General features: G+C 35.6%; 1 protein-coding gene and 1 long non-coding RNA gene across 2 annotated transcripts in view; one reads left to right on the forward strand and one right to left on the reverse strand.

Annotated features, from left to right (window-relative positions):
* The window catches only part of ZNF804A (zinc finger protein 804A), a 272,088-nt gene that overhangs the window by 214,937 nt on the left and 31,468 nt on the right, over window positions 1–25,683 (reverse strand). The gene's annotated exons all lie outside the window — the stretch shown is intronic.
* On the forward strand, window positions 10,868–15,060 carry LOC144304442 (uncharacterized). The gene is made up of 3 exons (XR_013371354.1): window positions 10,868–11,037; window positions 12,712–13,149; window positions 14,620–15,060. It is a non-coding gene; the product is annotated as an uncharacterized LOC144304442 (long non-coding RNA).

Here is a 25,683-nt window from a genome sequence, read left to right on the forward strand (position 1 = left end):
GCACTCACCGCTGACTGTGTTCTCCTGTTGAATATAAACAATTTAACAAGTCATCAATATCAAACAGGGCGACTCTGGCACCATGATAGGTCATTACAAACACAAATACTCCGTAATCATATCTGAACACACACAGAATCATGAACAACGTCCAAAACAACAAGCTCAGCATCTTCCATCCAGGCCAACATGCATCACTGCTGCTTCTTTAGTAGTCACAGATTCAAACTCACTTTAGTTCTTCCTCTTTGTTGAAAGCATTTAAGAAAGACAATTATAAAAAAAAAAAAAAAATACCCCAGCTTCTTTAAAGTTTCTCCCCAATCACCTAACACAAGCCCAAATCCTACATCCTGACGCGGTTACCCACATTTCCCACCATTGCCCATGGTGTTCCAAGTGTTCCCACTTGTCCAGGTGCCAACGTAACCCTGGTGTTCGGGAGAAGGGAAATGACAGATGAGTTAGAAGTTACGAGAGTGAACTATCAAGAGTATTATTTCTATGGCATTTTGATTTGGTATAGCCAGAGACTCCCTGGAATTTTATGTCCTAACCAGGAGAAAAAAAAAAAAGGCTGTGTAGAAATGCAACGTATTAAAATATAATATGGGAAAACAATTGGGAGATGAAGGACATTATCATAATCTAAGATGCAGTTTATTTTAGATGTGATTCACTATGATAATATCACTAAAAATGTGTCTTAGGGAAAAAAAAACTCCATTTTTATCATATAGAGTATTTCTGCTTGATAGGATAAGAACTATACTAAGGAATTTTCAGAAGACTCCTCGTTTTGTGTTGCTTACCCACTTGAAGATTTCAGTGTGAAAATTAATTTAGGAGAAAGCATCAGTTAAAAACTACATGAACATGTCATTTAAAATACTTCATATTCAAAGAGCAACAGAAGAAAATCTAACAATGGCATTGAATTATTTTTTTTATTTTTTTTATTTTTTTTAAAGATTTTATTTATTTATTCATAGAGATACAGAGAGAGAGAGAGAGAGGCAGAGACACAGGCAGAGGGAGAAGCAGGCTCCATGCAGGGAGCCCGACGTGGGACTCGATCCAGGGTCTCCAGGATCACGCCCTGGGCTGCAGGCGGTGCTAAACCGCTGAGCCACCCGGGCTGCCCGGCATTGAATTATTAAAACCAAACAGGAACCTTAAGGAAGTTACACATTCGACAACGGGAATGGTTTGAGATTTCAATAAACTATTGACATAAAATACTGCAAGAAAACTTCTGAACTTCTTCTTTAGGTAAGTGTGCAGTAATATGGACATATATCCCATATAATAAATAAGGTGAATATTAAGTTGAAAATTTAAAAATCAGTGGGGCACCTGGGTGGTTCAGTCAGCCAGTCAATTGGCCACCCTTGATTTGACTCAGGTCGTGATCCCGAGGTCATGAGATTGAGCCTCACACTCAGTGGGAGTCTGCTTAGGACTCTCTCTCTTCTACTCCTCTGTCCCTCCCTCACCAAATAAATGAATAAATCTTAAAAAGAAAATGAAAATCAGAAAACAATACTTTTGTCTTTAATTGCATTTCAAGATGTTAAACAACCAGAAAAAAAAATCTAATAAAAAAAAAAATCAATGTCATCTGATTAAATTGGCTTTCAATTCAATCCAAACAATAAAATGAACAGTGCTGCATAAAGACAAGTGTGTGCTCTAAGACATCTACATTTTTGTATCTGGGTGAAAATAAAGGTATCACATTAAGGAATCTGTAACACTGTAGATACGACTGCATTTCATGTGCTGTGAAGTTAAATGCTATGAAATTTAACATATATTTTTATATAATTATAATAACTGGTATGCAAATACTTATTACCTTGGAAAGTATTTTTTCCTTTAGCATCATCATTCAAACTCAGTTTTCTCACCAGAAAATATTTAGCCATTTACAAGTTTAAGTTGTGAAATCTAGGATTTATTTGGAAATGTATTTTATCAACTGGGATGGAAACATCTCATTATCTTGGAAAGGACTACTGCTTCTTTTAGCATCATCACCTACAATGAGTCTTATCACCAAAAACATGGATCTTCTAAGTAAGTTTAAGTTTGTACTACATGTAGGAAATGTGTTCTCCTAACCTGCAAACCCTGCGATAACTTTTGTTGGCACTCCATTTGTGATACTAGAAGCTACAGAAGATAGGAGTGATTAGTGGATATTTGTTTTTGTTTGTTTTTTAAAGATTTTATTTATTTATTCATGAGAGACCCAGAGAGAGAGAGGCAGAGACACAGGCAGAGGGAGAAGCAGGCCCCTGTGGGCGCCCAATGCAGGACTCGATCCCAGGACCTGGGGGTCACGACCTGGGCCAAAGGCAGACGCTCAACCACTGAGCCACCCAGGTGCCCAGTGGATATAAGAAACACTCCACATTCCAGTTCTTTTTACATGTTTCAATGGGGAAATATTTTACTACTTCTGAAAATTCCTGATGTTCCTTTAAAACAAAAGCAAACTTAACTCCTTCAAATACGCTTTTCCTGGATTTGAGAATATAAATTGTTAATAAAAGATCTTTCTATGATGTTTAAAATACTTTTCCTCTGTGCTCCTCTATGATTTGTATGTATCATCAAATAAAATGAAACTTAAGAATTTGAACAAATTAAAATAAGAAGGTGTTAACACTTAAGATTTATTTTATTGAAAAACACCAGCTAAGTCTTTTTGATCACGGAAGAATGGGTAAGTACAGGACTCTAAAATATATGTATCAAATGATGAAACCCAAATTTTCCTTAGAAAATAAATGTCTTGGGGTGCCTGAGTGGCTCCGTTGGTTAAAGCATCCAACTCTGATTTCGCTCAGGTCACGATCTCAAGGCTGTGAGATTAAGCCCCACACTGGGTCGCAGCGTGGAGCCTCTTTAGATTAGTCTCTCTGCCTCTTTCTCTGCCCCTCCTCTCCCATCTCTCTCACCCTCTCTAAAGGAAAAAAGAGAGAGAGAGAGAAAAAGACAAAAAAAAAATAATAAATGTATTGAGAAAATGTCCAATATAGGAATAAATCATTTTAGAAGACTTTTTGAATCCTTTGATAAAAAAGAAAAGATACGGTCTAATTGACACAGAAGACAACAGGCTCAGATGGGAGGGGGAAAAAGAGTCAAAAGCAAAAGCAATGGGACTCAGATGATATTTAAGATTTGGAATTAAAAGAGAGCTAGATTCAATAAGAACTGTAGAAATGTAGAAGAAAAAGAAGAATTTTAAATGATGAGAGACAATTATAGAAACCACACCAATCAGAATAGAAATAAAGGTCAAAATCATAACCGAAGAGAAATTTCTGATTAAAAAAAGACTTGAAATGGAAGAGGATAAAGGCGTACCATGTTCCCACCAAAATAGTCTAAAAAAAACCCCAAAACTTCCAGCAAGCATTTGAATAGGAAAAAAAAGAGATTTAAAAATTATATTTTAAAATCTATATTTTAAATTTAGAACGACAAAAATAATTCTGACATCAAACATATTAGGTAATTTAGAAAGACTGGTTTGATTACTCAGCCCTAGATTATACTGCTTATTGGGTGAAGAGGAGAAAATGCTGGCAGTGGGATAAAAGTACAATTACTACCTCACAGGGACAACTAAGGGCACCTGGTGGCTCAGGGGTTCATCCTCTGCCTTTGGCTCAGGGCATGACCCCGGGGTCCTGGAATTGAGTCCCACGTCGGGCTCCCTGCATTGAGCCTGCTTCTCCCTCTGTCTGTGTCTCTGCCTCTCTCCGTGTGTCTCTCATGAATAAACAAATAAAATCTTAAAAAAAAAAAAGACAACTAAAGATATCTTTATTGGTGATGTAAATGATTGGGAAATATAGACCTAATCATACCTTTTGTAAAGTTGCAGAACAATTACTGTCAGGAATCTTTAAAGGTTTTTTATTTTCAAAAATAGTGAATAATGAAACAACCAAATAAAAAATCATTATATGGGAAATGAAAGAATAAAAAATAAGCATATATAAAACAAAATGCTAATATAATATTATGACCAACAAAATAATAGCAAAAATAACAGTTTTGAGAATTTATAAAAAACATATAAAACTCCTAACTGAAAATAAAGAGGTCTTCAGATTTGGTTTTTAAAAGAAAGTTAAATTAAGCACAAGTAGTTTATTGTGTTTATTAGTCAAATCAGAGTTTTAGCAACTAATGATTGATAAGCTGAATTTAGTTGATCAACTGGCAATTTTAAAATTATATAATAAATAAAATGTACAAAGCCTTATGGAGATCTATAATGGTAATAAAGCGAAATTTACTGCTTACCAGCATCACCTATGTAATAAAAGTACTATACCCAATGTTTACAGAAAACATTTACATTTAGCATTTGATAAGTTATTAGGAAACTGAGTAGAATTTGAACAACGAAACAATTAGAGTGTGTGCATATGTCTGTGAGTGAGCAATTCTAATTCTCATTAAAAAAAATGTACCTTCTTTTCAAGTATCTGTGGAATAAAACTAATCAAATACTTTTTCAGCCCCCCAAAATGGGCCAAACTAGAAATTTTAAAGGAGTAATACTAATGAACTAGACTTCAATAATCCAAAAGTAGCAATAATAACTACCACCTTCCCCTAAGTCGATGAAAATTATTAAAGAAATTGTCACAATATTACCTAAGGAACCAGGAGTGTGAAAAACTAGAAGTGTGGAGGGATGAGTAACATGATATATTTACACTACAGACATTATATAACCACTAACAACCTGTTTCTAAAATTTGCTGCCTATCGTTGGACAATGTTGTATAATTTGAAGATGCAATTTTCATATACCACATGATTTCAGCTTAAAAAAACATGTACATTGCACAGCCAAGAGTAAAGGTGGTATTTTTACCCTATTAACAGTAGTGCTTTTTTGGGTGATACTATGAATACACTTAAAAAAAAAAAAACAGGATTTAGATTCTGTAAATATTCCAGATTAAATATTACTTTCGAACAAAAAGTGCATTTTAAAATAAGACACCACAGGAGATTAAAAAAATTGTTATAGGCTTGTAAGAAGTAGGATGTCTGAATGATACGGGCACACCCGTCTGCCAAGCAACCGAGGTATGCAAGTGCCCTGCGAAGCCAGATGAGCCGCAGCACCGCAGGCTGTAATTAGACGCATGAGCCGCATCTAGTCACGGCCATGAACTCTCAGGATCTTCCTGGCTTTCACAACCAAATTGTGATCTTCCCTCTCGTTTGGTGTATCTATTCCTTCCCATCCCTTCTTTCTCTCCATTTTTAAATCCTACTGCATTGCAAGTCCACCCCATATGTACCTAACTCATGCTTTCTCTCCTATCCCAGGATTTTTAGTTAACCTTGAAATAAAAGCTAACCAGAGCTAGTATAAGCCTCTTCTTATGCACAAACTAGGCCAGAAAATGTTTAAGTAACAGCCAGAAAAACACAGGCGCCCAAACTTCAGTCCAGCACTGGAGTGGGAGAAGTGGAAGAACAAAGTACCCATGTGTAACCGCCCTTTGTAAACGTTGACAATTTTTTTTTTAAAAGGTTGTATTTTATTTTATTCATGAGAGACACAGAGAGAGGCAGAGACACAGGCAGAGGGAGAAGCAGGCTCCCTGTGGGGAGCCCGATGTGGGACTCGATTCCAGGACTCTAGGGATCACACCCTGGGCTGAGGGCAGACGCTCAACCACTGAGCCACCCAGGTGTCCCAACCTTGCCAGATTTTAAGAAATACTGGCACTGTATTTATTTCTCAAAGAGAAAGAACTCTGACATGTGTAGTTAGTGGACTGCTTAATTTAAAATCTGAAGTCACATGATACATTTGTTTCATATTCTTAAACGAAGTTTTTTTCTCTTTTTAAAGATTTTATTTATCTGTTCACGAGAGACATAGAGAGAGGCAGAGACACAGGCAGAGGGAGAAGCAGGCTCCATGCAGGGAGCCCGACGTGGGACTCGACCCCAAGACTCCAGGATCACGCCCTGGGCCAAAGGCAGATGCTAAACCACTGAGCCACCCAGGGATCCCATAAGTTAAGTTTTTATTTTAATTCCAAAAATGGAGTACCATTAATTCCATTTCTCTGGTGACATACAACGTAGAGTATACTTTTAAATGCTTATTTGCCATCTGTTTATCTTCTTCGATATGGTGTTGGCCCACTTTTTAATTGAACTGTTTCTTTTCTTGTTATTGTTTTTTTTTCCCACTATAAAATTTTCCCACTCCCTTGCCTGCCTTTGAGTCTCTGTCATAAAACAAAACAAACAAACAAACAAACAAATAAAACAACCAACCAAAACACCAGTATTTGAACTGATAGCTACAGCAAAAGCTGAAGAAATACGCTTACTTGTTATTTTTTGGGTAGTCTTGGTTTATAACCAAATTAGTTTTGTATTATGGGAGTAACCTGTATACATTTAAATGTTGAAGAAATTTGTATATATAAATATTTAATCTTTATTTTATAAGCTATTAAACAAGAACATCTACATGTTGTTTGAATCTGCAATCAAGCAAGATGATTTCAATCACCATTGTATTGATTCACAACATAATGAGGAAATATGAAAGAACAAAGTAGAAAGAGCTAGAAAGAAGGTCAAAAGATAGGTCCACACTAAACAAAACTAGGAAGAAAAGTGCTTAGAAAGATACTGGAGAGGCTGCTACTTCACAAAGGAATGCAAAGGGCTCTCTTTCACAAATTGCTTATCTTAACTGCCTAGGAAACACCGCCAACCAAGAATTTCACTAAAACCCCATATCCTCAAACTCCTATGAATGAAACAATTAAAAGGCTTAAAATATTGTGTTAAATGTAGTCATAGTTTGTAACGTCCCCTTGGCTGTAACGTTCACCCCGTGATGTAGCATAGTAACTTTTTCCCCATCTTCCCACTAGAACTTTATTTTTAAAGAATTCTAAAGAAGCTATGTCTAAGAAATGGATATTTGAAAACAATTATTCCCATCTTCTATGAAAAGTAAAAAGTCACTTGAATTATCTTGTGCTGGCTCTTTTGGGTCATCGTATCCTTAGCAATAAATGAGGGGACAACCAAATGTCTCCAATGTAAGTGTCTAAGTTTTTTTCAAATTCTGAAACAAATGTCTAAAGAGAGTTTCAGCCTAGGTATGCCAATAAGTCTCCTTGGTGTTGAAGACAAGTGTATCTGAAGCTAACGTATTCCACATGGATGAAACACTGACAGAGGAGGCCGAAAGAAAAGACTCCAATTAATATAATCATGTGAACATGATGACCGTGGCCTTAGAGTACCTTTTCTTTAAATTTTTAAATTGCTGATAGTGCACATACAAAACATACAACTAGCATTTTATTTAAAAGCAAGAGAACACCTTATATATCAGAAAAAGAGGAACTGTTATAGCAGAAATGGAAATGCAGAAACCATGCAGACAGTGCTGAATATGAAACTACTGCAACCACTACGATACCTTGCATCATAAACTTAAAAATAAATATGCAAAAAAAATAATAAAATAGAAAATAAATATAAATAGCAAGAGGTACCTTACATTATTGTGGTTTATATCATGTACTGGATTTTAGAGGCTAATCTGGTACCCAGGATCCCTTGATGAATCAGAAGAGTCTCTATCAACTTCTCACAATTAAACCACCACACGGGTAATAATTTTGATGCCAAACGTACGAAGCAAGGAAACATAAACTTCTTGTTACTCTTTAAATAAAAGCCTAACACCAGGTACTTGTGATAGACTTTTATTTAAGAAAATTAATCCTGCTGACTGCTGCCCCATTGTGGTGCAATATTAAACATCAGAGACTTAAAATAGTATAAGAAGAAAGATAGCTGCCCAACATTATTCCCTTAACAATGTCCTTTCAATAGGTTAAGAAATGAAAAGCAAGCTGAGAAATAAAGTTTTGCAGCTTTTTGAGAAATCTGCATCTTGCTTGCCTATCACAGCACTGGAATGCTTCCATATACTGAGAATGTTTTACCTCTACTCTCTTAACAGATTAAAAAGGAACAAACCACCTTTCCTAAATCAGATGTAAATACTGAATGTTATTATAAGACTAAATGAGTATATTACCATAAGGCATAAGATGTCTAAAATGAGGTTTGCTGAAAAACAGAATTTCATATTATTTGTCAGACATAGCTTGTAGGTTTTATAATAAATCATGATGAATCTTTATGTCTTTTAATATTTTACTTTGCAATAGTACATCTACCTTTAAGAATATAAAGACTGATTAGCAAAATACTTGCCAAAATGCAAAAATATTAGAAGGTAAAATTATATACAAATATTTTCATTTATGCATTAGTAGTATGGATTAGAAAGGATGTTTAAATACTATCCAAATATTCCCTTTTCTGTGGGCCCATGGAACCTCACTCGAGAGAGCTTCCATTAAAAGCTTGCCTCGACCCACAAAAAAAAAAAAAAAAAAAAATTCCCTTTTCAAAATGCAGTTAATCATATGTTTGTTACAAATATTTGAGTTCTATTGCAATCTTCATATTCTTCATGGGTTCTTGCCTTTCTGCCAATGATTATCATAATACCTTTAACTCTGACAGCTAAATTTCTACATATTTACTTCATCATTCATTTTCTAGAAGTAGAACGAGGGATTTCTTATTCTATACTCTCGCCCCTATAAACAAATGACTGAATTAATATGATTCACCTTAAAGGTACTCTAAAGTGTTCTAAGAATTTAAAGGTACAATAGTTATAGGAGCCTGCTAATAATAGAATTTATTTTGTGTGCGATATTCTTGACTCCAAGGGATCTATACTGTCAGCTGGATTGTACTCAGTTTCCCAGAGTTTTTCTCTTCTGTGTTATATATATAATACATATTATATATATTCACTATATATTCATTATATATTATATGTATAATCTATCTTCACTATTATATGTAATACATATATATATATTCACTATTTACAATATTAGTAACTTTCTTAACATGTAATACTAAATTTAGAAGAGTCCGTAATAAAATGATTCTTCTTGATTCTACGTTCTCCACTATGGGAAGAGCCAGAAAATCCATAAATACACTTTTATTTGAAGTTTTAGTAGAATACGTTCATTACATCTGAGGTATATATCATGGTATATCATGAGGTATATATATCATGAGGTATATTCATTTGAGGTATGTATCATGAATATATTGTAAAAATAAGATAAACTCTGAAAAGTAATAGTATCTAAAATGTGTATATATCCTTTTAAGTTATTCAAAGCAGTATTTCAAGAGTATACTTTTTTTATGTTCTTCATAAGTTTGCTGTGAGTAAAATGCTGTTAGAAAGTATTTTAATTTCCATTTTTAAAAGAGAAATCTAAAGTTCAAAATATTTGGATGATTTGACGAGGATCATACAACTAATAAGTGACAAACAGAACTGAGATCTGGGTTTTTAGTCCTTCTACTGCACCATTCCTGCATATGAACATGCTGCTCATCATAGAAAAATAAATAAATAAATAAATAAATAAATAAATAAATAAATAAATAAATAAGCAAGCAAGCACATATTCATGCTTAAAGGAAAATCAACAATTGGGCCTTAAGTGACATTTTTCAATCAGGATATCGACCTCCACACTGTGTCAGAAAATAGGCAGACATATTTTTCTAATGTGGAGTTCTGTGTCTACAATTTTTGATCTAGTTTCACCATTCAAGATCACTATGGTACTCACTAAAGCGGTAGGAAATCAATCGAATAGATCATAATTGTTTTTATATTTACATTCAACTAATATGGGATGATGTAGATTCTCTGAACTGTATCACACCATCATCCATGATCATATCAAGACTATTTGAAGGCCATCATTGTAAAAGATCTTGATTTTTAACATGCAAAGAACCTAGATCTGTAAGAACACAGGAACAAGAACTGAGAGCACACCCTCAGGTGTGAGCGCTTTAGATTTCTTCCATCTTTGGCACAGAAGAGCTTCTATAATTGTTATGCCCTAGTTGTGTGTATAGGAGTGGGGTAGTAGGAAGAATGAGTTGGGGATATTGCCAGAGTCACTAATGAAACTTGGCTCACTGAGCAACTGGTTGCCATATGCCTACGCAGATAATGTAGAAAGAAGGAAAAAAGAAAACAGAAAGGAGGGGGAAGGAAGTAAATATATTATCTGATTTCCACAAGTTTTTTTTTCCTGTTGTATTTTAAGTGATGCAGTTTGAAAACTATCACAGTTTATTTTTAAGAACATTGATATAAAGAGCTAATAAGCAAACCTTGAACTTCAAAAAGGGAATTTGAAGTAGATATGAAGCATCATCCTCTTATTATAAAGAACACTAATAAGCCCTCACCTAGTGTGTCTAAGATTCAATAAATAAGAAAATATCCATTAAAAGGGAAGTACAAGGAATGGAGGAGAAAGGCTTGGAGTGTAAGGCCAAGAATATTAAATGAGGGCCACTTAAGGAAATATTAAGAACAAACTAAGAACAAACAAAGGAAATATTGTTTCTCTTAGTAAGTAATAAAGGTAGAAAACCTATGAAAATAATTTAATATCATTTAAAAAAAATCAGTAAAAAAAGACCGCTACACATGTATGGAATCATATAATTAAAATTCGTATCAAGAAAAAACAGCGATGCCAGCAAACATTGCAATTTGTAGGTTGTTGGAAGCCTTTCTGCACAGGAAGAGAGTCCCTGGCCATGTAAAAGGGAAGCATATTGTGTGTTTGTGTGTGTGTTGAAGACAAGCAGACATTAAGAATTAAAGGAGAGGACATCTCGGATTATGACATCAGTCAGACGGAATTGTGACTTTGATTCATCCTGTCAATGTGCTGCCAATTCGTTGGGGTTAAAGATCCAATTTACATTAATATGGAGTGCTTTCTTTCTCATTCCAGGCAATCAACAAAGGCAGAAAACCCACCATAATGGGCTGATCTCTTTGATGAAGGAAAACCTCACTCACTGCATCAGGTCACAGTTAAAATCTAGAAAATATAATGTAAAAATATTAAGATAAGATAGATGCTGGAAGTAGTCATGGCAGCATTACAAATTCTTTTTTTTTTAAGATTTTATTTATTTATTCATGAGAGACACAGAGAGAGAGAGAGGCAGAGACACAGGCAGAGGGAGAAGCAGGCTCCCTGCAGGGAGTTGATGGCGAACTGGATCCTGGGACCCCAGGATCATTCCCTGAGCTGAAGGCAGATGCTCAACCACTGAGCCACCCGTGTGTCCCAGAATTACAAATTCTTAACATTTAAGAAATAACCGGGTATGCTCTTTCAGAAATAATGTTATTAAATCCGGTGACATCTTTGAGGATATGTGTATTTTCTATCCCACCATAAAACAACGCATTTTCCTTTTTAAAATAAACATTTTGAGGTATAATTTACAGATGGTAAGACACTCGTTTTAAGCCTACGTGTCTATGAGTTTTGACAAATGTGTACACCTGCTGCATAGTGACCATGATCAAAATACAGAACATTTCATAATTCCAAAAAAGTTCCTTGGTTTCTCCTCCTGGCCCCAGGCCCCAGGTCTGTTTTCTGTCACTCTAGATTATTCTTTGTGTCTAAATGCTTTTGTCAGCAGCATGTTTTGAGATCTATGCCTCCTGTTCCATGTACCTGTTGTTTATCTTTTATATTCCCAAGTAGTGCAATTGTGAATAAAAGTAGTTAAGAGTGGACATTCTCATTTTATTCCCCAATGTAGGGGAAAATAAATCAGTCTTTTGTCCCTAAGTCTGATGTTAATTGTCGATTGTTCGTAAATGTCTTTTTTTCTGGATGGGGAATTTCCCTTTAGCTGTTTAGAGCCATTATCATAAATTAATCTCGACCTTTGTCCAAACCTTTTTCTAAATCATTATGATGATAATCTGTTTTTCCTCTCTTATTCTAGTAAAATGAATTAAATGATTTTTATTTGTTAACCAATCTTACATTCCTATGATAAACCCCACTTGGTCATCTCTCCATCACCACATGTCCTTTTTATCTGTCGATTTATTCAACTGCTATCATTTGGTAATAATGCTTCTATCTACGTTCAGGAGAGCTATCGGTCTATAGTTTTCTCATACTGCTTTTGCCTTGTTGGGACCAAGGAAACGCTGGCAACCTAAAATGAGTTGAGAAGCGTGTCTCCCCCCTTTATTTTTATGAAAGAAATCATGCGGTGTTGGTAGTATTTTTTTCTTAAATTTTTACAGACTTGACTATGAAGCCACCTGATAAATCACTACAAAAAAAAAAAAAAAAAAAAAAAAAAACAATGGAAACCTGACCAAAGCACTTTATGTAAAAGTGTAACAGTTTAATAATGAAATAAGAAATAAAGGTTACCATTTCTTATCATTTTCCTAAAAATGTTAATGATGTTCATTTCCTAGAATTGTGTTCATTTGCTTGCATTTTGACATAGATTTAAGTTCGGCTCTATGAAATGAACACGCCCAAATTTATATGCTTACTCAGTTACCCTGATCTCTACTTTTCTATCCTCTCCCAGAATGAAAATCTAACGAATTCAATATTTAAAATCCAGATGAATTATAAAATATGTCAAGTCTGACAACTTATTACATGTAAAATATCTCCAGTCTTGTTTTTTTTTTTTTCTTTTCCCATCCAGTTCAAATCCACTCCTTGATAACTGCATTAGCTGCTAGAAATCTAAAAGTAAATTGGACAAATAGTACTCGAGCATATCAATAGGCAGGGGAACAAGAAAACAGAAGAATCAGAAAATTGCGTATTTACGAACACTCGCAGGGTTTTTACAAAGTGTACTTGGCTGTTCCTGAGGAGGTTCATCTCATGGATCTTCAAAGTTCAAAAACGACTTCCTAGAGAAAGTGATACCTGGGCTGGGTCCTAGAAGATATTTAGCAAATATGTAAGAATAAAGCTTGCAAGAGTGTGTTTCAATGAGAACGAACGGTGTGCGCAAGGGCATGGAGGAAAAGAACAAGTTCATGAAGAACTACAGAGCGTTGTACGAGAAGACTGATGGATGGAGCTGCCCAAGGTCTCCACCGCAGTGTCAGAGGAGCGTCACACTCCTTCAGGGGTAGGTTACATTTCAAGACTAGATGCTCAACCTCCTCAGCCTTGGGGGTCGCTTGAGGGCCTGTCATGGCCGAAGCTCCACGGATGGGTACTTCCTGCAGTGAGCCTCGGTTTCCCAAGGATGGGCATAACTGTTACTTTCTGTAAATTTATACACAAAGCGATTAGAACCCTGTTAAGCTATAGTATGAAGCTAGGGAAGGAAAGAAGTGGAGCTAAAGAGAGAAGCACTTTTTCCAAATCGCTGGAGACCTTGTAGGCCACATTCCAGAAATTGAACTTAGTTCTCGTAGCAATAGCGAAAAATGGAAGACCTATGAGTTTCAGGCGGGACACTCTTTACGTTGGGACAGGCAGGAATCAGGGGTGCTATCGAAACCCTCTCTTCTCGAGGAAGTGACAAGCTGTACACGTTTAATATTATGAACATAACCACATGTTTTACTGTTTGGAGAACAGAGAAGATGGGTTGCAATTATGTGAATTTTATTTTCCTTAAAGCACTTCATCTTCTAATTAACTTAACCATAAAAATGTGCACATGGAAAGTGCAATCTTCCAAGTTAAGTAATGCAGGTGACACTATTATTCATCATTCCTCAGGTTTGTTTTGTTTTGGTTTTTTTTTTAAGCCCATTTTAGGTAATGTAAGTTTTTCAGACGCATCATGAAAGATTTCCTGTGGTCTGTTAGTACTTTATTAACATTTAAACATTTGATTGTAATGAAGAAATATCCTTTCAGGAAACAAAATGTATTAGAAAGAAACACATGTTTTTAAAATGTAGACATTAAATAATGATTCCATTGTCGTATCGCTAGAGCGACCACTGAGATTCCTATTTTAAGAAGGTCCATGTAGTCCAGCAGTATGAACTAGAGCTCTGAGGTGGAATTAGATGCCTGCAATTAAACCTTTTTTTGAGTTTACTTTGCCGTAATTAGGACTCCTGAGGAAGACTAAGGGAAGGTAAATGTGAGCACGTGGCTTTTGGGAATAGGAGTGGTGGGCAGTAAGCAGCAATGAGGAGATGAAGACAGAAATATCCATCATTCTTGTACCTTCAAAGTATCCATTCTTCTTTCTCCTCACAAAATAATGAGAAAAATGGAGGTGGAACACGGGAAATGGTGATTTTTATGAGCCACAGTTAGTGGTAACCCATTAAAAAAAAAAAAAAGCCAGCAAAGGATATATAAGTCAAATCTAATAAGTTCTATATTATAGAAATTTGGTTGTAATGGATATTTGGTTCTGTATCATGACCAAATCTATACACTCAACCACGATGTAAAATCTGATGGAAACTGTTTTGAACTTCCCATTTTGAAGGTGTACGGACTTTAAAGAACGTGCACGGAATGATCAAAAACATTCAAAGGTCTTATTCCACAAAGCACTCTTGACATGTAGCCAAGAGCCCTGAATAGGACCCCCCGAAGTTCCTATATGACTGTTCCTACATGACAGGCAGGCAGCATCATGGGACAGAGAGCATCGGACAACATGTGACTGTCAGAGGGGAGACAATTAGCCCAGGGCTCCAGGGGGCCGTGCATGTCCTACGGGAGGAGGCAGGACATCCCTGCAGCCAACTCCAGACCAGAGGAATCCTTGACAGACTCTTTCCAACATTCCCAAACCTCCCTGGCTAAGATGGCCCTAACCATCCCTTGGGGGGGGGGGGGGGTTGGTGAAAGAGGAGGACAATGTCCTTTAGCTAATGGCATGGGGTAGGGATGCCTCACCCCATGCGAGGGCTACATTAGGAAATTTGTTTGATCCCTGCCTTTATGACTTTGTTGCTCCCCCGGGGCTACTACGCCCAAACATCGGCTACACCTTTTTCAAGGTTATATAAAAATGGTTAGTTCAAACAAAGTAGCTTAATTATTGTTAAGCACAATAAGTCTGAAATCCATTAAAAATGTTATTTTCTAAAAATACAGAGAAGAACGGATGGTGCCTGCAGAATATTTTATAACGTATTAATTCTAGATAGAAATGCACACAACATAAATCTATTTTAAGTTACTGCACTCTTCCCATTCCTGCTTTAAACGAAATGACTAGTACATTAGGAACCTGACCATAACTCATTTCAGGTGATAATACTGCATCATTCCATTTTTTTTTTCATATTTGGAAGGCAGTAATAAAATGTTAGCTAGCTATTAAACAGAAACAGTCTTTCTTGGCAAATATGGAAAAGTTTTAAAATAATCATTCAGACATTATTAGAAATGTTCTCCTAAGTCTCTTTCCCCAGAGAGCATCAAGTCGTCACTGTAAACATTATGCATTTTTTAGCATGGTACGAAGTTTCCTTCTGCCTAAAATATCTTGCAAGGTTGGGGAAAATATTTCACGAAATAATTTACATCTTGTCTTCTCCTCATTTACTATATAATTACCAAGAGTTCCAAAAGAACCACCTACAGCAGATTAAAATTGGTCTCTTAAGTGAAAAAATGCCCCTGGTTCTAAAAGTAGATTTTAATTTTAAACGCCATTCACTGCAATTAAATATGGAATAAGACATACTTGAAAAACGTGCAGGTTAAGAATTGATATTGTTTCAGCAACGGCTGATATCACGTGGCTACATCATTATATAGCAATTTAAAAATGCCTTACACATTATTTTTAAATGTCATTAAGCTCAAACAGCACTAGCATATATCAGAAGTAAAGTGCTTCTGATCTAAAGCATCTGAAGTATAACTTCTAAAAAAAAAGTAGTACCCTAGAAAATGAACCCCGTGTTTTTTATGTAAGATGTTTCCTGACTTCTTAACAGCCCAAAGTGATTTAGGACTTAATTTTGACAGTCATGAGAGGTGTGGACTCTCGTCATTAAAACATCTTCATAATCAGAAGCATGGAATGAATTGAATACAGAAAAGAATATTGAAAAAATAACAGAGAAAATGAATAGGTGATGTGGAAAGGCTGCTTTGGGGCAGTTTTCATTATGATCATTAGGATTCAGGCAAGGACACACACACACACACCCCTTGAACCCATCTCCTATGCTGTGTCCTAACCCAGGCGCTTAGCTGGGAGATAGAGAAAATTGATATGTATATAACATTCTTATCTCAAGACTTCTCTAGTTTTCTGATGCTTTAATATACACAAGATAATTTCAGTGTTTTAGAAATAAAATAGGAAAAACTGTGGTATGATTTCTAGTAAAAAAAAAAAAAAAACAGTCGAGGTTAAAAAATAGAACAGAGAAGATAAGTGAAAAATGGAATTAACTTGAATCATCTTTTATAAAATTGACCTTTAAGTACCAGACTAGTACCACTGAAATGCACTGTTAAAAAAAAAAAAAAAAAAAAAAAAAAAAACACCTTGAACACTAAAAGTTCAAGACTCTTATGTTCCAGAAATAGCAGGGCAAATGGGAGGAAAGAAAGAACTGGAGAAAAAGATAAGTTATTTAACCCCTCGTATCATGTTACTGTGCACATCTGTTTTCTCACAATCCACTGGAGCCTCTGAACATTATAATCTGACACAAGATATACTATGGCAAAAACCCTAGAATGAGTCTTTTTTTTTTTTTTTTTCAGAAATAGGAAAATGTTCCAGTTGGCCCCCAAATGACATACATGTTGAGGAGATCAGTTTCCAGAGCTTAAAGTAAAGAAAGGCTAGAAAAAAAGCTGAACTTCCTTTACTTATAAGACACATATTTTTAAAAAGTACATTCTAGAAAAGTATTCTTTTTTCCAAGTATTTATAATTGCATGATGAATTTTAAGGCAAAAGAAAAAAAAAAAAGAAATCTGATGTTCCGTTCACGCTTCATACCAATAAGCACAGAATGTCTGGGGCGGGGGGCGCGGGGGTAGGCAGGGGTGTGAGAGTCTGACACCCTTATTTTTAAAGATCCTCAGGTGATTCCAATGTTCAGCAAATTTCAGCAACTACTGACTTGTGGATTCCCCTTTTTTGATAGTTTTTAATTCATTATTGTCAATACTGTCCTTCGTTTTGAGGTTCAACTTGTCACAAGGTTCGTCAGCGTGGGCTCCTTCAAACTGGCCCCTGTGTGTTGACCACATGCCTCCATTCAGCTTTTTGAGCATCTTGTTACTTTCTTTCATAATAAGATATTCAGACTCCTCTAGTGCTTTTTCCTGACCCAACTCTGGAATTAGTCATTTCTCTGAAGTGTTCCAGTTCCTTCTAGTGGGAAATGGACGTAGAAACCAAGATCTGGCCAGCGTGTGTGTGTCACCGGTCCGCGTATGTGCTGCCACCCGGGCGTCTTTGCTTCTAGGTGGCTTCTTGAGGGGTCAGAGCATCAGAGCTGCCACCGCGAGGTCCTAGGGCCTTAAACACCATTAATGGGACTAACAACCTTCGGGCCACAGGGGGATCTTTCTCCCCCATTCTTGCTCTTTGTCCTTACAGTAAAGATGACTACACATCAATGCCCTGTTTTGTTTTCATGTTGCCAACATCAGTGGCAGATTCGAACTGAAATAGTGAAGATGGGGAAAAGAGAACCTAAATAACGTGTCAAATTCTCGATTTCAAAGAGCATGAGAAGAAATACTGTTCCCTCCTAGTGCTTTGTCCGTGCTTCTGTATTCAACAAAGAAGAGGAACATCGATACAGAATATTTGTGTGAAATTCTTAAAATAATGTTGTCATGTGTCCAATAGAGAGTCACGCATGATCATGCTTTTCATAGGCTGTCAGCAAACTATTTACAGAAAACACTGAGAACGGCCTCCATTAAGTAGAAATAACTTTCAAATTTCATGCTGGAGAGCTGTTCATGTAGATTGAATACAAAAATAACGATCGCTATCAAGGATGGTGAGTTCAAAGTGAGCAATTAATTTGAGGGGCAATAAAGTGAGAGAAAATACTGTACATTAACATGGAAGTGAATACGCGTTAAATTATATTGTATGACGTTCAAAAATTACATTGGCAACACACACAGAAGAAAAAAGGTTGAATTAGTGAGTATTTCACTGGCATCGTCGTGGTTTTGTTCTAATGGAAGAGCCATTGAGATAAAATTCCATTTTAGGCATTGAGTTAGTGAACATTTGGATAAAGACATTTATCATGTTTCGGTCTTAACGACCGTTCATCAAAGCAAGTTGTTTTCCTTCTATATAATGCATGTAGTGGGTATATGTGTCCATACACACACCAAAATTAAGAGCTATTTGGAAATACTCATGATAATTTTTACTTCTTCAAGCTTTATTTAATGACCCATGTTAGAATCACAAAACCGAATGAGTAAGAGAAAATAAGTTAAAATACAAATCTGAAAGTTCCAATGTTTTTAAACACAGTGGAAATTCAGAAACAAAGGGCTTTTCTTTCATTTCTAATGAGAGACAATAACTGAGAATTAATAATGCTTCTTATGATCTCCTTAATGCTATCACTGCCTATCAACTCTTTGAGTGAGCGCATGCAGGTCTGTGACCTTAAATGAACCACTGGAGACTGTGGTGTATTAGGAAACTAGCATGAAAGCAAACAAAACACCTTTTCGGGGCAGGAGGATAAAAAAGCATTAGGATTCCCAACAAGAAAACACTTGCACACTTTTACTGCAGGCATTTTGATAAAGTATTATGATATATAAAAAGATGAGTTCAGTTAGAATACTTGAGCAATTAAGGATGAGATGCTGAGAAAAAAAAAGGGATGAGATACTGAATTGTCAAATTAATCAGCACCCACTTGTTATTATGCTCAGCTTGTTATTAACTCATCCAGATTTACTAAAGCATAAGGGGTAGGATTGTGGAGAACGTGCTTTATTTGCTTTCTTTAATAACACCTTTGCCATATAAATATAAGATTCGTTATTAGTGTGGTGCTTTCCATACCTGACTCTCCAGGCGAGGTGATTATAGTACCTTGAACAGCAGTAACGAGTTACTTTGCCGTGGTGCTTAATGACTTTTAAATAAAAACAAGTAGACAAGTTTATATTGCTACTGCCATGATATTCCTGATTCTCGAAGTGAAGCATCTGGCTTGACTTCATTGCTAAACATTCACAGGAGATCCTTTTCAGCATTAGACAATGCATAGCTGTTTTAGATGAAGAAGTGTTTATAGTGTCAAAGAAAAGAAACTGTCTTGTTGGATGTGTCTATATTCTCTTCCCAACAGGTATATACAATTAAAAAAAAATGAATTACAAAAGATCTAGGTCTTTCCCAAAGTACTTTCTTTGAGGATAACATCAATTTGATCATCAGAACACTATATTTAGTTATTTCAGAAGATGAAAAATATGGTGTAAACTTTTCCTTTTAAGATTTTATTTATCCACGAGAGACACACAGGCAGAGGCAGAGACACAGGCAGAGGGAGAAGCAGACTCCCTGTAGGGAGCCAGATGTGGGACTGGATCCCAGGACCCCGCCCAGGGTCACGCCCTGAGCCTAAGGCAGATGCTCAACCACTGAGCCACCCAGGCGCCCTATGGTATAAAACTTAACCACTGTCTTATGCACAGTACGATCCAATTTCTGTAGATCTCATAGTTATACCTTTTTAAAAAGAAAAATAATATAAAATTATTAATACAAAATTTTGAACAATGTGGATATTTTCAATGAAGAACATAATAAATGAAAATGTAAAAAAAAATAAATGAAAATGTACTGCTAACAAACACCACAAAATTCTCTTTTTGTTAGTACTAGTTTCCTATCGCTGCTATAACAAAACCCCACAAACTCAGTTGCTTAAAACAACATGAATATATTACCTCACCATTCTGGAAAGCAGAAGCTTGAAATTGTTCTTATTTAGCTTATGTCAGACTGTTGGCAGGGCTGGGTTCCTTCCAGAGATTTAGAATTACCCTTCGTCTAGAGGATACAGGCCTCCTGCAGTCCTCATCTCCGTCCTCAAAACTAACAATACGGCAGCATCTTCAAATCTCTCTCTCTCCTCTCCCACATCAGCTTCTGTCATCACATCTCCTCCGCCTCCAGTTGTCCTCTCTCCATTTCCTATAAGGACCCTTGTGATCACATGGGGTTCACCTAGATACTCCAGGACCATCTCCCCATCTGAAGAGCCTTAATTCAATTGCACGTGCAATGCTACTTTTCCCCACGGAGGTTAAAAAGGTTCATAGGTTTTAAAGGATTAATCTGTGGACACCTTTGGGGGGTTGTTAGTCTGTCTACCACGCAGATTAAGTGTGTGTTCCCACAAGGTTAACACTCTTCTATTGTAACCGCATTTGGGTATAGTGGATAATTCTTTAAAATATACAAAGTTAATCAGAAATTAAGGAATACAAAAGAGCAATTAAAATGACTCTGTGAATGACTGCCACACTGTCCTGAACTACATAATTCTGTAAGCAACTTTATACTTTTGATCTATTAACTGACTTAGTGAAGAATCTGAAATTGGAGAAATTTCAGTTTTATGACTTCAATACTTTTTCTCTTCAATCCATTCCACTATCACACTGATGCTCATCCACGTGATTTTTTTCTTTTTCTGTAACCATCAGACTTCACACGGTGCAAGGAATGTCCAATACCCTATGATACTACTTATATTTTCAGGAAGTTGAAGAGAAGCAATGGTCTTAACCAATTGCATTTAAAATACCTTAAGTTTGCAAATTTTACAAAAATATTTGGCTGTTATGTGAATACAGGGCCAGAATCCATCCTAGAGCTTAGATGGGACTCATTCAGATGGACACAAAACTCGAAAGTTTAGCTTTAGAGGAAAGCTTCCTCCGACTCTTCCCCTCATATTAAATATTCAGATTGTTCTTAATTTTACTTATTTTGTTTTTTCAAAAAGCATGACCATGTATAGATGTGTACTGATATCTTTGTGCACATTTGTGATTATATAGGTAGGTTAGATTGCAAGAATTGTATCTGCTTCCTGGAGACATCCATAGGTGTTAACGTAGACTGAGAAGATTCCATTTATTGACTGAAAGCCTACAACTCTGGCCAGACAAGGAAAGTGATATTTGACTCTTTTGTTTTCCTTTCCTTTCTCCTACCCCAAATAAAGGAACCCACTGATGTGAAAGAAGAGGATATAAGGTAGTTTGGAAATTTCATTCGGATATGAGATTGACAGCTAAAACCAAAGGGTATTCAATGTGATAAGGAGACGTCGACAAAATGTAGTAGAACCTGCCAACGCAGTCATAAGGGCGAGGGAAGGATAATTTAGCAGCATATAGTTGAATTCGGTTATTGAAAATATAAAACGAGGTCATATTTATACCTTGCTGGAAATGAGCACTCGAAGTATGTTACAAATAGAATTACTGGAGTAGAGTGCATGAACATTTAAAATTTTTAATAGCTACTTCCTATTTACTTGCAAAAATGTTGTATCATTATCCTCTGCTAAGGGCTTGTAAAAGTACCCAGTTTCCAACACCAGTGTGTATATTAAATGTTTCGTCCGAGTCTCACATTCTGTTATCATTTAATAATGCTGCTAAAGCAACTATGTAGCTCTTGCATTTTTAATTTTATTTGACTTTGTATGTCTGCTTCTGTATGTCAGCTCTTTTATACTTTGCCCCTTTTAATAGAAATCCATTTCTTAGATCCTGATAATTTCATATTCACATTTTCCCTTATGCAAGTATACTGCCTCAGTGGCTCATAAAGTGAAATTCTTGGTAGGCTAATACAGTATCTGCCTTCATTTCAGTACAAGGAAGTGGATTTTTTATTTTATTTTGTTTGTTTCGGTTTGATTTTTAGTGCTTTATAGTTCACAAATCGAAATTATCTATTTTTAGAAGGGAAAAAATATCTGTAGATTAAAACTCAACTTACCGAGTTATTTAACTTCTTGAACTTATTTAACAATTCGATTGTTGTTTCCCAAATTCCACTTAATTCATCTGGAAAATGAAAATACATCTCTACCTTCAACCCTGATATTAACTAGTGTAAGTTATGCACTGTCTGTATACACTTTATTTGATCAGTGCCAGTGTTGCCTTGATTGTTAAGTATATTGAAAAAGCTTCCTAAGTTAGCATTAAATAAGTCTCATTTAAAAAATGCAGAATCAATTATAGTTGAAGATGCCACGCCAGCAGCTTTCAGTATTATTACCTAAGATAATACACTAATGAAGCAGGCATAACATCGTGCACCTTAATACATTCACAGTATTGGAATCCAGTGCAATAATGGGCATCTCCAAGGCCCCTACATTCAGTTTGGAGTGTATTCCCGAGGTTTCTGTTCCAGTATTGTTTTGTTTTTGCTGCAGGATAAGAGAGTGAAATGAGGTGTAGATTCCCATTCATGCTTTGCTTAGGTAAAGGTTAAAATTTGTTTTTATTGCCTGCAGACACACTAAATTCAGAGAGACCCAGAAATGTGCACAGATGACAGGTTGGTCTGGGATACGTGAAAGCTACTATTATATCATAAAACGTATAAACCATACATTATCACAGTATCCAGCACTGTTTTGAAAATTACCTAAGGTTATGCCAAATGTCAATGCTTTAATTCAACAGCAATATCGTTGTGAGAATGTGTTCACAGGCTAAAAATATTTCTTGACTTTGTATCACACATTTATTAAATCTAACCTGTAAAAATTACCAAATAATACCTCTTTTTTTATGTTTCGATCGATTTTAATAATCAGTTTTAAAATTTATTTTTAAGTGGTTTATTTCACTTATGTATTACATATTTAAGAATGTATTTATACTTCTACAATTGCTCTTGGTAAAGAGTTTATTTTTCATACTTTCCAACTTTAAAGTACTTTAATACAATAGCCTCACTCCAGTTCCCTGGATCTGCAGGCGTTTAGCAGCCTAATACATTGGAAGTAGATTTTCAAAATGATGAATGGATCATTAGTTGCATAGCTTCCATTATAAGTGATAGATGAGCAAACTAACCTTGGGTTTTTGTACGTTAGAATTTTCTTTTAATATTACTTTTGTGTAGAATTGCATTTAAAAGCAATTCTCTCATAAATGAAGGAATTCTGGATCTCTTTCTTTTTAATTTGGAGCCACAAAACACATAAAGCACTGTATTAGACCTACTTATATTTCTATACAATATTCCTTTGAAGACATAAGAGGTTAGAGAAAAATGTTTGGCATCAAGAGCTTCCTGTAAATAACCAGGGCAGGTGTCTAGCTTAGATTTCTTGCCCTTATTACAATGGAGAATGGAGGAGTCTTCACTCTATGACTTAATAGCTAATGACCTTGCACAGGTCACGGCCTGTCCTTGGGACTGCAGACTTCAGATTTCTGAACAGAAGTGAAATAAATTATCTCTAGGATCTTGTGTAGGTGTAAAAGACTGTCAATGTAGGAGAAGCAGAAAATCCCTTAGGAATGTAACATACCAGTCCTGATCAGTCACTTAAATTTTAGCTCGAGTTCAATGGAACCTGCTGCAGTGCAGAGAACCTGATGGTTAAAAATGAGAATGAAAGCACCATTAAGCAATAAAGAAGTAACTCAAAAAAGACTACCTGGCATCCTAGAAGACCAACCCTGCTTTTCAGTCATTAACCAGAGATTGCTTGAACACATTTTTTAGTATATTGATTTCAGATCAAGCACTCGCATTTTGTGACTGCTTTCTCCTTCTAAGTCCCTTCAGAGATAATCCATCCTCGTATCCACAGCACTCAGCATAAGGCCAGGGACATAACATGCAGGAAACTAGAACAAGTAATCACACGGCATCCCTTCTCATATCCTTTCCTTCTGTGCCCAAAAGAACATGCACATTCAGGAAAGGCATTTATATTTAGTCCAAGAAGCAATTCCAGAATATTCAGTGCAGTTGTCTTCAACAGATCAGAGATTAACCTGCTAAATTTATAATTTTTAATACTGAAGTTCTGGCTAATATTATGACAGCTTATAGCAATTCTGATTAACATCGGTAATTTTCCATGTCAATGCCACATGAAGTTGAAACTGTACTTTGAGGCATTCGTTGTGTATTTTTATCCAATTGTTTTCTATGTGCCCATCTAACAACTCTCGGTATCCTGAATCCATTCCCTTTGGTCTCCAATCTAGTTTATTATAAGGTTTATATATATAGCTTTGAAAATTGCAAGAAAATCCCCCTAGACCTTTAATTTTGGAAATTTGACTTTATGAGTTGGCCTGGAGACCTTATTCTAGAAAAAATAACTGGCCCACATGCCAAATTATGCTACATCATCATCACATAGAGTCCTGAGCTAACCAGTTTGGAACAGATGTTTACAGCTCTAGATGGCAAATGGATATTTTTTTTTTAAATAGTAAATCATGATTAACTTTATCTTGAATTAGATATAACTTACATCAGGGTTATCTTGATTATAAGAACAGAATTATAATACATGAAGTACGCTTTAAAAGCATATGCAATTTCACCATACCAACATAAATATTTTTACTTTTTAATTTTTTTTCCTATCAGTTTATATGCAAGCATATAAACTTAAATGTATAAATGTTGACTCTTCTCCTTAACATTATATTACTAACATTACAAAATTGTCAGGTTGCTATGCATTCCTTACACACACGATTTCAATGGCTAAACTGATATTTTAAATTTGATGTACTAAAAGACTCTTAATGATACAGGGATGGTCATATAGTTAATGCTATACCGATGTTTATGCATATAAGTTTAATATTTTTAATTTTGAAAATTTCTTGCAAGTGAGATCATTAGGTAAACAAAGTATAAACCCTTAATGTCAATGAGCTGATATTTCTTGGAAGGCAAAGATTTTAAAAACAATTCCCTTTTAATTTTTTCCCATAAACTAGGCATATGGTTCAATAAGAAAAATATTTAGTGAAAATTATATAATTCAGCATCTGACTAACTGTTTTGGTTTTGCTATTTATTTTATTTTTTGTAATAGTTAGAAATCTATTTTTTGGACAATTTAATGGATATTCTGTTGACTACTACCTATTGTGGGTGGCTTTAGCAACTTAGGTTTTTAAATTTTGTAAGAAACTTGTTGCCATAGTAATCACGAAATCAAAGACACTAGAATAAAATGAATAAAATATAGGACCCATTTTCAAAAGTCAGTGCTTAAATTGTTTCTCCAAATTCACATGTTCCTCTGTTTTAGATGGTAGGGTTTGTTACAAGATAATTTATTTTATAAGAAAATATATATTTAGAAATTAACGTTACTTACTATTAACTGAGGTATTTGGATATATTTTTTTTTTTAAAAGAAACAATTTTAGGGTTTCGTGGGTGGCTCAGTGGTTGAGCATCTGCCTTTGGCTCAGGGTGTGATCCCGGGGTCCTGGGATCGAGTCCCATGTCAGGCTCCCTGCAGGGAGCCCACTTTTCCCACTGCCTGTGTCTCTGCCTCTGTGACTCCAATGAATAAATAAATAAAATCTTAAAAAAAAAACAATTCTAAATTCATTAATGAGTTACCATGAACATAAAGACCTTGGAGATCTTCAAGAAAACTGAACACCAGGGACTAAGCAAGTA

This window comes from Canis aureus, chromosome 34 (genome assembly GCF_053574225.1).
Source record: "Canis aureus isolate CA01 chromosome 34, VMU_Caureus_v.1.0, whole genome shotgun sequence".
NCBI classification, from domain to species: Eukaryota; Metazoa; Chordata; class Mammalia; order Carnivora; family Canidae; genus Canis; species Canis aureus.